This window comes from Meriones unguiculatus, chromosome 18 (genome assembly GCF_030254825.1).
Source record: "Meriones unguiculatus strain TT.TT164.6M chromosome 18, Bangor_MerUng_6.1, whole genome shotgun sequence".
NCBI classification, from domain to species: Eukaryota; Metazoa; Chordata; class Mammalia; order Rodentia; family Muridae; genus Meriones; species Meriones unguiculatus.
This window is the reverse complement of record NC_083365.1, coordinates 55,828,827-55,846,693: the sequence shown is the minus strand read 5'-3', so window position 1 is coordinate 55,846,693 and position 17,867 is coordinate 55,828,827. Positions and strand designations below refer to the sequence as shown.

At 46.1% G+C, this 17,867-nt stretch overlaps 1 protein-coding gene across 5 annotated transcripts in view; it reads right to left on the bottom strand.

Moving 5' to 3' along the window:
- Positions 1–17,867, bottom strand: part of Rnf152 (ring finger protein 152) — an 86,958-nt gene that overhangs the window by 50,516 nt on the left and 18,575 nt on the right. The gene's annotated exons all lie outside the window — the stretch shown is intronic.

Below are 17,867 nucleotides of genomic sequence, written 5' to 3'. Positions count from 1 at the left end.
TTCTTTCATATGATTCCCTGCACTCTGCCAAAGGTTTGGTTATTAGTCTCAGCATCTGCTTTGATACACTGCTAGGTAGAGTCTTTCAGATGCCCTCTACGATAGGCTCCTGTCCTGTTACTTGTTTTCTCCTACTTCCAATGTCCATCCCATTTGTCTTTCTAAGTAAAGATTGATCATCTTACCCCTGGTCCTCCTTGTTTATCTTCTTTAGGTGTACAGATTTTAGTATGTTTATCCTTATAGGTCTAGTACCCACTTATAAGTGAGTATATACCATGTGTGTCTTTCTGCTCCTGTGATACCTCACAGCCTGCTTTCTTATATCACCTAGGACCACAAGACCAGGGGTGGCACTGCCCACAGTGGACTGGGACCTCCCACATCAATAATCAATTAAGGAAATGCTGCACAGATGTACCCACAGGCCAGTCTAGTGGAGGCAATTCCTAGACTGAGATTTCCTTTCCCCAGGAGACTCTTCTTTGTGTAAAGCTGGCAAAATCCAGTGCAGGAGATAGGACTCCTCGTTTATCAGGACTTGCCTATTACTGTATAATATCATTAGTTTGGCGACATCACAGCCTCAAAACCAAAGTGATGGGGACAGGCTGGAGGCACACACTTGTAACCTGAGCACATGGGAGGCAGAGGCAGGAAGGAGAATCTCTCATGAGTTTCAGGGCAATCTCTTCTCTACGAGTTCCAAACCAGCCAGGACTACATAGCAAGGCTTTATCTCCAAAAGAGCAGAGAAAGAGAGACAGAGACGGAGAGACAGCACAAACCAACAACTCCATGGCTAAACTGGGAATAAACCACTTGCTGAGTTCTCCCTTCTCCTCACACTTTAATAACACTAATGGATATCTCCCTAAATTCAGGTACGGATTCCTGAGTTCTAATCCTAGCGCTGTAACTTGCTGTGTCACTTCAGCCAAATCACCCAGCCTCACTGGGCACCAAAGGTTTGCATCCTTACAGTGAGAGACACAAAGACCTCCCACGGTCTTTCCCACAGCCGATTCTGAAAGCTTCCAAAAGATCCACTAACAAAATTCACTGTCCGACTTCTGAAACTTCACTCTGACTTGGAGAGCAGAAATGATGAGAGCAAAGCCAGTGATCAAGACACTTAAAAACTAGATGCTGAAGAAAATCCCCAAACTGGAGAACCAAAATTCATTCCTAAGACCCCGTGGACCTATATGCAAGAAGGGCTCATCATGCATGTCACCTCCAACCCCCAGAGCCAAGGATAGCCCAAGAAGGAATGGATGCAATAGGGCACAGTCTCAGGATGTGAATCCCAGACGGAGTCATGGCTGAGAGCCTCCAGCCCACGGAAGGGCATGGCAGAGCCTGCTAGCTCACTGATCTGCAGACGGGGTTCTGGCTTGAGCCTGAACTCTCTCTTTCAGCTTGGTACCCAGCTACTGTGCTATCTTGAGAAGTAGTGGAAACTGTAGTAGGTGGGCCCAGCTGGACAAAGCCAGTTCAGGAGTCCTACCTCTTGTCCTGGCCTCTTCCTGGACTCTCTGTTCACCGTTCTCCATGAGGCGAAATTGTTCTTCGCCACAGGCCCCCTCCACCATTAAGTTTTGCCCAACCACGCAGGACACACAGTTATGGGCCGATCCCCCTGAAACCATGAGCTGAAAAATCTTTCCACCCCGTAAGCTGTTTCCATCAGGTATTTGGTTATAGGACTACAGGGCTAACAATGGTGGCCACTTCTTACAGTTGGAAACAGGGGTATTAGCCTTACTGCATGTTCCCTCTGTTGTCCTTTCTGGCTTCCTGTCCTTATGTGTAGTGTAAGGAACCCTTGGGGGCCTGGAGACTTAGCCACAGAACACTCAACGTGAATTCAGAGAGCTGCCAAATCCACCAGGGATTTGCACTCCTGTTTGGCTAGCTTCTGTGACAAATGTGCCTGCTTAAGTAGAAGAACCCATGGAGGAGTGACAGGAAAATTGAGCACTTGCCATAAAAGCCATCTTCAAATAGCCAAATTATCACAATAGCATCTCCTAAGCATCACTTACAAACACCCTCCTCACGCACGGGTCCTTCCTCTCCTGATCACTCTCTTCTAGAAGCACGGCAGTTGCTTAGGACAGCATTTGCAATTAATTAAGTAGTGACACAGGGGAAATGGGCATTTTTCAGAGCCCTGGTCTAATGAAAACAGATACAGGCAGCAAAGAGAGAGACCCTGCCTCCCCTTACCCCCTGTAAGGGAACAACTCCTACAGAGCAGTTATGTCATGCCCCAGCTTTCAAACCCTCCTGTCATGATTACCCACAATGCTGTAAAAGGAACAAAGCACAGAAACTTCTATTTTTCAGCTATGAAAACTAAGCTCTCAAGCCAGGCAAGATGGCATTTACCCTTAATACCGTCATTGGTGGTCATACTCGGCTACAGAGCAAATTCAAGGCCAGCTTGAAGCATAAGAGACTTCGTCTCAAAAATAAAACAAATTATGATGGTTTTATAGCTTTCACTGTTGCCTGGACACAAATCACCTGGATCAGAGTCTCAGTGAGGTACTGTCTATATGGTGTGGGTGTGTAGGCACAACTGTGGAGAACTGTCCAAGGTTAACTGTGTGGGAAGACAAACCCCACTGTTTGGTGGTACTATTATATAGGCTTGGGGATGATGGGGGTCGGGAGTGCAGCTGAGCACAAGCAAGCAAGTGAGCTCTCTGCTCTGCCTGGCTGTGGGTGGGACTTGAGTTGTCTTAAGTTCCTGCCACTGTGACTCTCTTGTCATGACAGACTACAACCTGGAATTGCGAGCCGAAACAATCTCTTTATACCCTATGCCTTTCTGTTCAGAGCATAGTCATTTGTGTTCTATTCGTATCACAGTAACAGAAATGAAACTAGAATGAAGATTTATGGGCATGAAACGACGTGTCCAAGATCACCTCATCTAATTGGGGTTTTCAACTCTTCCTCCCCAAGTATTTGAGCCACCGGATCCACACGACTTTATTTTCACGGTAAAACTAAAACAACTTTTATATTAAAAGCTATCAAAGTTTTCTAAGCCCTTAGGGCCTCTGAACATTCTGGCTTGAATCCTAAAAAGCAAAGCAAATTTTCAATAGCCACAAATACAAAAAAAGGGGGGGGATGGGATTGCTGGAATGCCTCCTCTGAACTTCTGGTATTACTTTGAAATGGCCAACCCTTCTGCTTCATGGTTTTGCTAGGGTCATTACAGACATAAAAGTGGCAATGAATCTCATATTATTTCATCCATGGTTTGGCGAGCCGTTGAAAGTAGGTGTTTGGCCTCTGTTCAGGCTGTTTTCAGATGACAGCCTGTTGAAGACCCTTCTTGATCAATAGTTATTTAAAGTGGTGGTCATGGAAGTGTCTAAACATTAACCTAAACAGTGTTTCCCAAGACAGGCATTTACCCTTCCATGGGGAATCAGCAGATGCTGAAGCAGCAGCAGCAGAAAGAACAAAGTGTTGAGGGAGTGGGTCAGGTCCAGCTTGATTTGAGGTCTGTGTTGTTGCTAAGTCTATTAAAGTGAGCAAAGCCAGTTAACCCTCCCAGGGGGTTAGAAACAGCTGAGCTGGTCTAGCCTGAACCATTATCACAATCCAGTGTTCAAGCCGCAACCACCACTTCCAAAAGCGGCCCCCACCCTGGCAGAGCTGTCTATGAAGATCTGAGACACTCTGAGCTTGCAGCTGAGGCCCACCCACAGACAGAGCAGCTGTGACCTTTTGTTGGCACCTTAGCTCTCAGTATCTGAAACTAACCAAATTTTCATCAGCCCCTCTACCCCTAAGCCACCCAGACCTGTCTCCTTTGTATCCACGCAAGCTAAGATGTGGATTCTGTCCTGAGATCTAGCCTCCTTTGGAATTAGTCTCCCATGTCCTCTCCCTAGACTTCTCATACATAGCAACTCATGACTCTGAAACTTGCTCCCATCCTCATCCTTTGCAGGCTAACTTCTAGTGGGGCAGGCCTTCAGAACTCTTTCTTAGGTCTAGCTGATCCCTGTGTCAAGACCGAAATGGGCCCCCTGCACTGGAGACCTGTTCTTGTTCTTAATTAGTCCCTCAATCCCAGCCTAGATCTCACAATCCCATGGAGATGGAGTTAGAGTGTCTGCCCTCATGATCACCTCTACTGTTTCCATGAGATCTGCCAGAGGCTTGCATACAGCACCCTATTAATTGCCTTGCAGACATCATGACTCAGCAAAATTCTTCCAGAGATGAAAGAACTGGGACCCATTTTAATAAGAAATACATGTTAAGTTTATTTGGCAAGACTAGAACAAAGCTAGGATGAACGCTGGTGTCTCCTGGCGCATCCCTGCTGTGTGAATCACACCTGGGGAAACTCCAGGTTTTTTATGCCCTGGGCAAAGTCAACTGCTGATTACAGGAGCGCAGAAGAGGCATTTTCTAACCCACAGGGGCCTCTCTGAAGAGCCTCACAACACAATCCCATATTAAAGACAAGTGTGGGCAGCTCCCTCAGGCACCTACCAGTCCTGGGCACCGTTCAGTAGCAGGCATGTGCTTGCTCTACCTCGAAGAATGGGGCAGAAGAGGCATCTGCTCAAATTCCCACCTCAGTGCTTCTGATAAAACCAATTGTTTCAAATAAAATAGGAAGGGCTTCGCTACTCCCCCACTGGTCCCATCTGAGTTTCTTGGCTGCAAGCTCAGCTGGCTTAAGTGAAATCAGCAATGGAGCATGAGAGGAGAGCGGAACAAATGAAAACTCCAAGTTGCCTGAAAGTGCTTCAGGATTGTCCCACACTGTATTCCCATGGTGTCACGACTTAGTCATTAAAAACAATGAACAGCCCAGCTCAGAGTTGTGGGGAGGGTTGGAACTGCATGGCATTTGGGCTCCCATATGCTATCTTGAGATGGACTGAGGTGTGAATGGATCTCAAACCATGGGAGGGGGTTGTGTCCCTCAAAAGATATACTGAAATCCTAAAGTCCTTAGTAATGAGGGACTTCTGAGAGCCCCCAGAATGTGGGCGCACTTGAAAGCAGGGTCACTAAAGGTATAATTAAGATGAGGTCATCTAGGAGTGGAGTGTCTCCAGCCTGTGGAACATCAAGGATTTCTAACAATGTGGGAAGCTACAGAGCCAAGGAAGGATTCTTCTCTGTGAGCTTGGGAAGAGCATGGCTGTGGACTTTCAGACTGTACTATGTGAGAACCTGAGTTTTCACTCGTTTATGCTATGAGGTCCATAGATGCCTAGGACACTAATGTAATCAAAGAATCACACAAACATCCCAATTTGGAAACAGCACCAAATGGCAAACAGTACATGCAGGCACATCTTCCCAGCCTCTCCACAGGCTTATAGAAAAGTCAAGGCTCACTCTCCCTCCAAAATCCTTCCAGAAGAAGCGCCTTCTAAGTCAAGCTAGAAGCAGGGACGGGCAGCGCAGTAGTAGTAGGCACTGAGGCATCTTTGTCCCTCTGGATATCCAGCATCCTTGTTTCCCCTCTGCCTCCTGCTCTCATAGGAAGCTGACGGCCTGGGCTCTATATCTATTATCCTGCGTAATCTTCAGAACCATGTACATGGCAGCAAGGAGGCAAAAATTAGAAGCCCCATTTTGCCTGCCTGCCTGCCCGCTTGCTTGCTCATTTGGGACTTTTTGAAGCAGTCTAGCTACATAGCCCTGGCTAGCCGAGAACTCACTATGCAAACAAAGCTGGCCTCAAACTTGGGGCAATTCTCCTGCTTCATAAGCCCTAGGATGTGGGCTTACAGGTGTGGGCCACCACTTAGGGCCTCATCCCTATGTTATACATCTATAATTCCAGGACTCTCAGGTGTGGGAGTTCATGGTCAGCCTGGGCTACATAGAGACCCTGGAAAAGAAAGAAGGGAGGGAGAGGAAAGGAGCAAGGAGCATGGGGAGAAGAAGAGGGGGACAGGGGGGGAAACTGGGGAGGGGAGAGGAGGGGAACAGAAGGAATGGGAAGAGAGGTTAGTTGTTTGTAAAAGCTTTGGCATTTTCCAGTTGTTCAGGTACCCTCGCTGAAGATACCGTACATGGATGCTCCTATAGACTTTTTATGTGAAGTATTTTGAAGAACTGAGAATGGACCTTTGATAGCCAAGGTTATCTGGGGTTGATATGAATCCTCCCCCAAGCAATATTTATAAAGATTTTAGGCAGAGTTGGGGGAAAGGGAGTGTGGGGGTGGGGGTGCACAGCTAGGGAGCCACTGGCTGCCTGGGACTGAGTAGGACTGAAAGGGTTAAGCTGAAGAGAATGGAAATAATAAATAATAATCGGAGACGCTTCTCTTTAAGATGAATGGTGATGACTGGAGAGGTGTGCTGAGAATAAGAGATGGCTGGGTGCTCAGTCCTGGTCGGGACATTTACACCATCCCCTCTGAGGCTCAGGAATCATGACAGAGAGGGGGCAGAAAGCATGGAAGAGCCAGAAGATGAAGAGAAAGGCTGTAAAACACTGTCATGACCTCACACAGCTGCCTGCAGTAGGCCTACAACAGGTTGGACCCATGGACAGTCAGCCATGGATCAAAAAGGAGCCTGTGGGGCCTCTCTGCTGAACTGCTGCCGGGTGGTGATGGATTCGGAATGAGGTGCAATCATTGTCTTCAGCTCTGTACCCACTGAGGAACTCACTGGGTGCCAGTGGACAGTTCCAAACCCACATCTCACCATGATCACACCAATTCTTCAGCTTCTTGGATACTGATAGGGTATCTGATGGTTTAACCACGGGAAGTTACTATATGCCACATAGGTTAAGAGCAGAGGCAGATCCACAAGGCTGTCCCCACCGTGGATGCTGGTTAAAGGTACCAGGCCTCCTACACATCTGAGCAGAGATTCCTATAACTCTATTTGCAATTTCAGTAATTTTCTAGAGAGCCTTGACTTTTCCTTAAGCCTGTGGAGCTACTGGGAAGATGCTCCTGCACAGACTGTTGAGTTCCTTCTTTGTCATTTGGGCTGTTTCCAAATTGGGATGTTTGTGTGATTCTTTGGTTACAGTGGTATCCTAGGCATGTATGAACCCTATATGTAAAAGAACAAAAACTCAGACTCTCGTGTACTAGAATCTGGAAGTCTACGCTATGCCCCATTCAAGCTCACAGAGCTCAAGAAAGCTTTATTTCTACTGTATTATTAGAAAGGATCAATATAGAGTAGCCAAATGAAGGAAACGTAGGGAAAGGCATGCAGGTGAGGGGCAGGCAGCACCTTAGCCTCCCTGGGCCAGCTGGATTAACCTACTTGGAGAGTCTCAGGCCAGTAAGAAACACTGTCTTAAAAAACAAGGTTGGTGGTGCATGAGGAATGACCCCTGAGAGTCTGTGAGTCTGACCCCTGGGATCTACATACATACATAGACATGGGCAACCATACACACACATACACAAAGACAGTAACTGAGGGGTGAAGACCAGATCCACGTCCTTGTCAAGATGTCCCCTCAACCCTACAGTAAGGTTTCCAGCACACGTATGCCACGGCGACCCTTAACCACAGCCATTTTCCACAGGGTGACAGCTTAAAAACAGTGAAAACCACTGGAAAAAAAATTAAGGTTTCTTTTTCAGATTTGAACATCTACTTATTTCAAAATGAATTACTCACGCTCTGGGTTTTGCAATGTTTAATTCATTAATGATAACTCCGGTTCAAAAATTGAAAGGGAAATGGCTTCTAGGATAAAATTAAATTCAAAACTCTAAGCAGTGATTCATGGCTGTTCTATCTAAATTACTAACCCATGTGACAAACCTGATTGACGGGGGGGGGGGGGGAAGCTACTCGCTCAAACACACCACCCTTACCTCTATATACTTTGTTGAATTGCTTTACAAACAGCCTGAATTCTCCATAATCCCCTGCCAGCAGCTCCCATTCCATTGTGGAATTTAGTGCTTAGTCTCCATTGCCAGAAAGGCATTAACCGTGGGCTAATTCACTTGTCCTTCAAAAATGAGTTTTTCTTAACACTAGAGTTTAGACATACAGCCTAATGAAGTTTTAAGACCAAGACAAAATTGCCATGTTATCTGTCCCAATCTCCAAAGAAACTTACATAAAGCCTTCCTAAAACCCTTGGAAAATGGCACTCTCCTCTTAATTGGCAGGGAAGGCTGGCCAACTGGGGTTCAATTATATATCCCTCCATTTGATCAATAGGCACCACTATAATCATGCTTGCAAAAACCTGTATGATACCTCTAAGATGTCACCAAGCCTCCCAACACTTGCCAGTTCTGTTCCTGTACAATCACAGGGGCTCACAGCCTATTTGAGAGTAGAAAAACAGCAGGAATAGTGACCACAGATCCCTCCTTCCCAGAGCTGAGGGACCTACAACCCCAGAAACTCTGCCTGCCGAGATCTCCACAAAAGCCATGCATACCAGGTTCCTGACTGCAAGCTCTTCCCAACTCCAGCCATCCTGTCTACTGCTCAGGGCAGAGCCAGACAGCCCTCAGGGAGTGTTACCTCATTCCCAGTACTTTACATACCAGGCTCCTTTCAAAGACAAAACACTTGCCTGTTGAACAGAGCAACGGGCAAAGCCGTTATTCACACCCCTGCTTCTGCCCACTTCCCTGTGCTCTACACCCTCGAATGATGACACACGATAGTGTTTAACTGGCTCCCACCACTAACTGGGGGAGGCCATAGGCCCTCACCCTAGTCCAGCTTTCCCAACATGCTTGCCCATGCTGTCCCTTGGGCCTCAGGGACATCTAAGGTACCTTTTCTCCTACTGTGCTGGTACACTGCCCCATCCATCCCCTTATTCACTGGTCACTACTTCCTGCTGGCACAAGTGACACTGGGTATGACCTTCCCCAAGGCAGTAGTTCTGACTTTTCTACCATCTGCCCTCATCCCACCTGCTGCTTTTCAGTGCCTGCCCATCTCTTAGCACTAAGAATACACTATGGCAAATCAGGGACACTTGAAACAAGAGTAAAACCACAACGCACACTTAGCAGCATGTCCTAAAATGGTAAGCCCCTGTGAGTAGCTGTGGGAGTTGAAAAGGATCTTATGAGGACTTTCAAAGGAATAGTGAACACAGATCCCTCCTGCCCAGAGCTCAGGGACCTATAGCCCTGGAAACTCTGCTGAGATCTCCACAAAAGCCATGCATACCAGGTTCCTGACTTCAAGCTCTTCCCAACTCCAGCCATCCTGTCTACTGCTCAGGACAGAGCCAGACAGCCCTCAGGGAATGTTAATATAAATACTACAGCCATGTCTCGGCCTCTAGGAATGCTGGCTTGGGCAAGCAAGCCTATCCAGGATTATTTATTTATGTAATGCATTAATCATGTTCTCCTCCTCCTCATCATCATCATCATCTATGTGTGTCATGGCAGATGTGCTGAGGGCAGGGGACAGCTCTGTGGAATCAATTCTTTCCTCTCCCTTTACATGGGCTCCCAAGACTGAATCTCAGCTGCTGCTTTGGGGCAAACCTTTTGGTAATTGAAATGGACAGTTTTCAGTGTGGAAATCAGAGTCCCAATGCTTGACAAAGCAAACAGGTGACAAATGCGTCTTGAACTAGGTTTTATTGTTGCTCCCTAGGATGAGAAGGGAAGAGGGAGCAATGGGCAGCTTAGTCTTCGTGTGGATCCTATAGTAAGGAGAGCAGGAGCTGTCTTTAAAATGGACTCCATGGATTGCTTTTTGATGATGACCCCCTGGCAGGGAGGCCTTGGCTGGCCTCAGTAGAAGAGGATGTAGTCAGTGCTGATGTAACTTGATGTGCTGGAGTGGGTTGGTAGGGGGATAGGATAGTCCTCCTATTCTGAGGACTACCAGAAGAGGGATGTGGGGAAGAAAGAGGGACGGTGGTACCAGGAGGTGAGGAGGGGGGTGGCTGTGATTGTGATGTAAAGTGGATAAGTAAAATTTAAAAAGGGGGGGGTGGAATTCAGGAAGCTAGAGAGGGGCTTGGCAGTTACCAGCACCTGCTGCTCTTGAAGAGACCCAGCTTCACTTACCAGCACCCACATCAGACAACTCCTAAGGGCTGGAATTCCAGCTCCTGAGGATCTTGTCCTGTGGCCTCCATGGGCAGCCACACATACACACACATACATGCACTCACACAGACATGTGTAAATAAATATAGGCAAATGTAACGGAATTCAGGACATTTCTCACTTTAGAGACATTCTTTATCCTTCAAGATAGGTGGGTGTCCTGTCCATCCCTACTCCCCTCCGCAAATGACAGTCAGAGGTGAACTGTGTGTGAAGCAGCCTGGACTCCATGGTGCTCAGATTGCTAATTGGAGACACGATCCTGACTTGAACTTGTAAGAAACAAGCCCAGATAACCTTGGCAACGCAGTAGTAGAGGCAAAGATGGCAATGAAGTTGAGAGTCTTCATTTAAATCGCAAAATGTGGCTGTCGGAGTTTCCCAAACCGACCACATATACCCTGTGCATGCTGAGAAACTCTGCTTGTAGAATAAAGACACACATTTAAAATTGTGACTCAGCTCCACCATGACATCAATGTTAAAACACCAATTTTGTTCACCTTCTTTGTTCGTAAGCAGTCCTAACACACTTGGACACAAGTACATTCCGAGGGGGCAGGACAAGCTGCAGACTGCCAGGCCGGCGCGCACAGGAAGGCATTTCTTCCAGGAGAAATCAGTTTTTTTCTGCCTGCTTAAGTATTTCTCTTTCCTCCCGGCTTAGCCAAAGTTTCAAGAGCAGCTTCACTTGTCCAGTGCTAGCTCAGACCAAGAGCAAGACACAGAGTTAGGTCCAGCCCAGTTGTCTCTCAGTTGACCCGATAGGAACTCACCTCATTAGACACCTCGGCAGCCCGCTGGGGCTATCAGATGAGGCGCGGGCTTGGGAAGGAACTCTAAAGTCCTGAGTGAAGGAAAGGCTCTGTCGACACAGCAAACATGAGTACAAAGGGGAGTACAAAAGACAGCTGAGGAACAGGGCGGTGGCAAAGGCAACTTCACGACGGGGCCAGCGGTAGCCACACTCTTCACATGGGTTAGTGACGCCCTGGCTACACCTGAGCTCTCAGGACCCCCACTTCCGTGACTAAGGGGGGTTGCTAAAACTAAAGGTCCATTGTAGGAACACGGGTTTTTCATAGACAACTGAAGTTTTAAGAAAAGACGCATCTTAGAGGTAATCTCGGGAGGTCTATGAACTTTCTAACTTTCTTTTTAAGTAAGAAGAGCTAAAGTCAAACCCAACCTTCGCCGTTTCTTGTGTGTATATATATATATATATATATATGGTGTGTGTATATATGTGTGTATAGGTATATGCACATAAGTGTGCATGTGTGCTACATGGTTCATATGTTGTGTATGTAAGGTATGTAGTTGCATGTGGAGGCCAGGAGATGATCTTCAGTCTCCCCCTCACTGCTTACCATGCTTCCTTTTCGTTTTTGACACAGGATCTCTCACTGAACCTGGAGTGCATCAGTTGGCTAGACTGATGGGCTGGGGTCTCTCAGCTCCTCCTGCCTCTGCTTCCTGGGCACTAGAACTATGTGTGCGTGCCATCACAACCAGCTGGGATCCCAACCTACATCCTCATGCTTGCACAGCCATTTTCCCACCTCAGTAACCACAAAATCCTAATTAGTGGCCACTGACTACACACAGCAACAAGGCAGAGCCCCAAGCTGGAGGAAGCCAGCTTCTGTCACACTTCTTAGTCACCGGAGTGTTACTTCTCTCCATCAAAGATCCTCTCTGGGGGTATTAAAAAATGACTCCTACCTCTGAACAAACATGACCCAGAGACACCATCTCCTCACTTGAGCAGACTCTGCCACTGGGAGCCACTAAATGTGGAATACTGTGCTCGGCATCCCTAGGACTCAGGAGACCCACTTCACAGTAATGTATAAAGTGCATTATTCTACTCTGTGCTCACACCTTCAACGGGAGAGACGGGAGCTTAGCATGGAGGTCTCAGGTGCACAGGCACCCATGGGTGCACACATCCCCCGCCACATCAGAGAGCTTCACCTTCAGGAGCTCCGACAGCCACTTAAGCACCAAATACCTCTGCTGCCATGCGTCTGTTAACCTGACACAACGGCATGTGAGAGTTCACAGGTCAGTGAGCTTTGGACTCAATGCCACAAGAGAACAGGACAATTAGAACGCACTAAAAGTGCTTGTATTTCCTTTTTTGTTTTAATTTTATTTACATGCATGTGCCTGCTTGTCTGCATGTTTGCCGCACGTACCCAGTATCTGCAGAGACCACAGGAGAGTGTCGGATCCCCTGGTTACAAGGCAGTTGCCATGCGGGAGCTGGCAGCCAAACTCCAGTCCTCTGAGGGACCAGTGTTCTGATTAAAGTTTAGGTTCATTCGTGGAACTCAGTCCATGGAGAAAACGTTGAGCAAGTCCACAAATTTACCACCATGGATCTTATGATGCCTAGGAAGGTAGCCATATCTTCCAAATATCACTTTCTCGGAAAGAAACAATTTGAAAGTGTCAAAATGTTATTTTGCTGCATTCACATTTGTCACCAATATTCTGCTCTTAGGGTGACAAAGTTCCAAAGCAGGAGTGTGGCATGGAAGCTCTTCGGCCAGATTCTACTTTGTCGGTGATGTGGCCCTCACTTGAAAGGGAAGCAGCTTTATTGCCCATGGCATCCCATACCAGAGGTTCACCATTGTCAATACACACAGGCACAATGTGAGACCTTTCATGTTTTGGATCCCAAATTGTCTTAATTTATTTCCTTATTTGGTCATCTATTCATTAAAGCTCAGGCTTGCTCTAGTTTTCTTCTGATCCAGAAATGAATGAATGAATGAATGAATGAATGAATGGATGGATGGATGAATAAATAAAGTGTGGGAAACCGAACCTGTCCCCCGTCGCCCCAGATGTCTTAACTTTGAGAACAAACTCCAAATCCCCTCAATTCAGTGAAGGCCATCCTGGTCCAAACTCTGCCCCCATTGGGTTTTGCTTCAAGCCACTTTTTTTTCCCCCTCTTCTGTTATAAGATATAAAGAGGGAGACCTGTTTTAAAGCTAACCAAGAAAGAATTGGAGTCCAAGCCCTATTTTTCTACCATACATTAGAGACCTCACTTCACGCTCAACAAAAAGGAGCTAGCTGCAGACCAGGCAAAACTGTCCCTCCCCCAGGGAACAGAGCAGGGACACCCAGTGGCTGAGCTTTGGCCTTGTTTTGGTGTTCCTGTTTTCTTCTGAGACTACTCTTGCTTTTCATGCCACATCTGTCACCCTTAACCAAGTCATGGTATACGCCACTTGTAGGGATATGACAATGCCATAGGTGTGAGGGTTACCCTTCGCATGAGACAGTTATTTTTGCACAGGGATCATGGACAGAAAACTGAAAAGAAACTGATGGGAAATTGGGGCTTGGTATTTGTCCATCTAATCAGCCATAAACATTGTGACATTTTCCTGGACATTCCCTCACCTCCTACCTTGAATCATCACTCTGAGAACTAAATCATACAGCCCAGAAAATTTCCCACACCTGCATTATCAGAGCTAGCCTCCTCTTGAGCTCCCAGGTGGGCTCTGCCAGCCTCATTAAGGCTGAGTAGCTTGCCAGGACCACAGGGTTGATGAGAGATGGAGAGGGCACTCAATCCATCAAGACCAAAATCCACGTTATCTTTTCTACAGCACAATGAGTGAGAATTGTGTGTACATGTGTGTACGAAAGTGTGCATGTATGTGGAAGTCTAGAGGGCAGCCTAAGACACTACTCACCTAGTTTTTTTTGAGAAAGGGTCTCTCACTGGGATTTGGAGCTTGAAGATTTGGTCAGGCTGGGAGGCTAATCTCTTCCTCCCTGACGCCGAGATTACAAATGCATGCCACCATGCCCAGCTTCTTTTACTTAGGTTCTGGGGATCAAACTGAAATCCTTATGCTTGTTTGCCAAACACCTTACCGATAGGGCCATCTCCCCAGCCCAAAGAATAAGACTTTAATGACAAAATCCACAATGCCACCCACCCACCAGCCTGCAAAGCAGAGAGATTTGGCTGGAGGCATATGATCCTGAGCCATCAGATGGTCAGGCTGGATTCCTGAACCGTGAACAGAATGTCTTGTTCTCTGAGAAACAATTCAAAGTTCACCTCGGGGCTGCAGGGCACTTGATCTACCGAGCTAGCCCTTCCTGTCTCAGGCTTTCTCAACTATTGTATATGGCAACAATGGAAGTGCAGCTAGCCTGACTTCTCAAAGTGTTCACAGCAAGACTTAGCCCTTTTTGTTTGTTAAGGAGATTTCAGACAGAGTGTTGAGTCCAGAAGGACAGCAAACCTGATGACTGAAGTCCCACCTTGGTCAATGAAGACTCTCCAGAGATCAATAACAGTTGAACAAACTCAATATCAGAGCGAAAAACCTCAATAATGTCTAATAAAAAGATTTTTCTTAAAAAAAAAAAAAGGACTCTGAATTAAGCCTGGCCAATCCAGATTTTAATCTTTCCAAACATTCATGAAAGCCCACCTTCATCTTCCACAAAGCCATAGTTGAGCCTCTTTCCTTTCTGGCTTGCCCTGCACTCAGAAGGCGCTTGCTACTCTACTGAAGCGGACTTCCCTCTAAATAACCTCATCATTTGCTACTTCCACAATTATGTCATTGATGTAATTACTGCCATCATGACTCTAGCAGCTATTTGTTGCGCTATAATTTCCAGATGAATTTCTGGTGTAGAAACAAAATAGCCACAGTAAGATAATTAATTACAACTCTATTATTACTAGACCAAAGAGTGGCTGAAATAAAAATCTTCAGACTTCTGAGCATTACATTTTTTTCTTCTTTTTTAAATTTTTTAATTTTTAAAATTAATTTATTTTTAATTAATTACAATTCATTCATTTTGAATCCGAGCTGTAGCCCCCTCCCAATCCTACCCTTCCTCCCTCTTCTCCTCTGATACCCCTCCCCAAGTCCACTGATAGGGGTGGTCTTCCTCCCCTTCCATCTGACCCTAGCCTATCAGGCCTCATCAGGACTGGCTGCACTGTCTTCCTCTGTAGCCTAGTAAGGCTGCATCCCCTCAGGGAGAGGTGATCAAAGAGCCAGCCACTGAGCTCATGTCAGAGACAGCCCCTGTTCCCCTTACTAGAGAACCCACTTGTATACTGAGCTGCCATGGGCTACATCTGTACAGAGATTCTAGGTTATCTCCATGCATGGTCCTTGGTTGGAGTATCAGTCTCAGAAAAGAGCCCTGGACCCAGATATTTTGGTTGTGTTGCTCTCAGATATTTCAGATATTTGGTTGTGGACCTTCTGTCCCTTCCAGGTCTTACATCTCTCTCTTCTTTCATAAGATTCCCTGCACTCTACCCAAAGTTTGGCTATTAGTCTCCGCATCTGCTTTGATACCCTGAAGGGGAGAGTCTTTCAGAGGCCCTTTGTGGTGGTTCCTGTCCTGTTTCCTGTTTTCTCCCTCTTCCTATGTCTATCCCATTTGCCTTTCTGAATGAGGATTGATCATCTTACCCAGGGTCCTCCTTCTTGCTTAGCTTCTTTGGGTGTACAGGTTTTATAACGTTTATCCTATATTATCTATCTTGAGCATCCATTTTTAACGTATCTCAGTAGTGGATAAACAATTAGTAAAGATTAGGGTTAGCTTTCTTGGTTTCTCAGACCACCCTATTCTCATTGGCACTCCTCAATGACTACTACTATAAACTTTGTATGTATTTTTGAACACACTTGTGTGATGTGCATGAGTGTGCATATATAGAGGCCAGACACCAGCATGGATATCTTCCTCTATATGCTACTCATTTTTTTGAGATGGAGTTTATCACTGAATCATGGAGCTCACTGACTGACTAGATTGGCTGCCTGCCAAACAGGCTCCCAGGACCCACTTGTCTCTTTCTCCTTGGTGCTAGGATTACAGGTGCGGGCCACCACATCCAACATTCTAGGTACATGCTTGACTCACACTCAAATCCTCGTGTTTGCACAGCAACTTTTCTAGCCCCATTACAGCAAAGACCACAGTATAACCGATAACCTATTGGTGCTACTCCTGATGTGACCCAGGGATTCCATCTTGGTTTTTTTCTTACTTTCTAAAACAATCAGAGCAGTTGCTGTGCCTTCTACTTGATCCTCTCATAAAAGAGCAGTTATCACAGAGACCTTTGACTGGTCGGAGTTCAGGGAATAAATGACTACAGAGTGAATGCTCAGCCCTAAGTAGAATGTGCCCACTCCTCCTCACAAGGCTAAGGGATCTTCACAAAAGAGGAGACAGAAGGATTGTAAGAGCCAGAGGTGGTAGACAACACCAAGGGAATGCACACAACAGGGCAACCGCACAAGATCTGTGCAAGCTCAAGCCAGACTGAAAAAGGCCTTCCAGGGATGTCAACCAAACACGGCATATCAACTTACAATAAGATTGGGCATGTCCCCTCTGGAAGGTCAACCATGTTCTGGGACAGGCACCACTCCCAAGAGTAGATGGGCAACAGAAACTGGACTTGATAGGAAAAAAAAATAAAGAAGTAAATTTAAAGTTGACTGGGTATGGAAGGGAAGTTAGAGAGGAGTTGGGATAGGGGGGGAACTTTGATCAAAGGGCATCATATGAAATTCTCAGAGAATTAATGAAAATACTTAAAAATATATAACCTATTTATAAAGTACTGTGACAATCAAAGTGGAAAATTCTTAGAGGACTTTGTAAAATGCTTGGGATTTAGCACCTGTTATATTTTAACTTCTAAAGGTTCAAATACCAAAGTCATTTACTGCTTAAAATTTTATTCAAAACTTGCAATCTCCACAACCTGGTTGGGACAAGCACTATCATTTGCACAGTGTATGTGTGTGTGTGTGTGTGCATGCGAGAAAGAGAGAGAGAGACAGAGACAGAGAGAGCGAGAGAGAGAGAGAGAGAGAGAGAGAGAGAGAGGGAGATGGAGAGACAGAGACAGACACAGAGAGACGGTGTGTGTGTGTGTGTGTGTGTGTGTGTGTGTGTGTGTGTACAATGTTTGGGAAGGCTAGAGGTCAACCTTAGATGTCAAGTCTCAGGACTCCATCCACCTTGTTTTTGAGACAGGGTCTCTCTTGGCTGGAAACTCAGAGATTCAGCTAGGCTTACTGGACCATGAGCCCCAGGGATTCACTAACCTCCATCTTCCAATGCTGTAACTAAGTGTGTGTGTGTGTGTGTGTGTGTGTGTGTGTGTGTGTGTGTGTCACTTCACACATGTGTGTGCCTATCTTTGGCATGGATGTTGGGGATGGGACTCGGGTCTTCATGCTCACATAGCAAGCACTTTACTGACTAACCTGTCTCCCCAGACCATCATTTGTTCCTTTTACAGTCCACACAGTAAGGTTTAATTAAACAAAAGTTAATTTTAATGCCATCCATTCACTGACAGAGGACTAACTTAGCAAACATAAGGCCCTGGGTTCAATTTCTATAGAGCACACACATACATACACAAAGAGAGGGGTTCACACACCGATGTCTCATAAGCAGTAAGCACATTTAACTAAGCCAATAGTAATAACCAACACATTACACGTCTGACCACATACCAGCAAGCATACTGTAATTAGTGTATATGAAGATAAAAGGTTTTCTTGGTGATACATCCCTCAATCAACCAGCACCATGGCAGACACAATAACCAAACAGTGTGGAGGAATGCAACAAACAATAAAATAAAAAGCGTGGCATTACTACAGTCCTTAAGGAGAGTTGAAATGAGGCAGAAACAGAGTATTCCATGCTTTCTAATATCAAAGAACCAGCTATG